The 705-nt window shown below is 49.5% G+C and overlaps 1 pseudogene; it reads left to right on the top strand.

Moving 5' to 3' along the window:
* Positions 1-6: 6 nt before the first annotated feature.
* Positions 7-696, top strand: LOC102730990 (tubulin polyglutamylase complex subunit 2 pseudogene; annotated as a pseudogene).
* The last annotated feature ends 9 nt before the right edge of the window (positions 697-705 follow it).

Genomic DNA, 705 nt, shown 5'->3' with positions numbered 1-705 from the left:
CCAGGTGTGACAGAGGTGACTATCATAGAGAAACCGCCTGCTGAACATCATATGATTTCTTCATGGGAACAAAAAAATAACTGTGTGCTACCTGAGGATGTGAAGAATTTTTACCTGATGACCAAGGGCTTCCACATGACATGGAGTGTGACGCTGGATGAGACACCATTCCATTGGGCAGCATGGCAATTAACAGCATCGCAAAACTGACTCAACTCAACCAGTCTTCCGTGTATTCACTCCCAAATGCACCAACTCTGGCAGACCTGGAGGATGATGCAGTTGAAGCTAGTGAGAACCAGCCAGAGAAGCCTCACTTTGATTCTTGCAGTGTGATATTTGAGCTGGATCCTTGCAATGGGAATGGGAAGGTTTGCCTTGTCTACAAAAGAGGGAAACCAGCGTTAGCGCAAGATGCTGAGATCTGGTTCCTGGACCGAGCGTTATACCGGCATTTCCTCACCGATTCCTTCGCTGCTTACCATCGCCTGCTCATCAGGCACCTGGGCCTGCTGCAGTGGCAGCATGCCTTCACCAGCTACAGCATTAGCCCACAGGCCAAGCAGTGGTTCAACATGTGTAAACCCATCACCTACAACACAGACCTACCAACTGCTTCGTGAACAGGCTGGATTCCCGAAAAGTGTTCAAGAGCAAGAACAAGACCTTAATCCCCCAAAAGAAAGGGCCAGTCCAGCCTGCAGG

Source organism: Leptonychotes weddellii, unplaced genomic scaffold (genome assembly GCF_054177405.1).
Source record: "Leptonychotes weddellii isolate Sample4059 unplaced genomic scaffold, ASM5417740v2 HiC_scaffold_50959, whole genome shotgun sequence".
NCBI classification, from domain to species: Eukaryota; Metazoa; Chordata; class Mammalia; order Carnivora; family Phocidae; genus Leptonychotes; species Leptonychotes weddellii.
The sequence above is the reverse complement of the archived record's forward strand: the minus strand, read 5'-3'. Positions and strand labels throughout refer to the sequence as shown.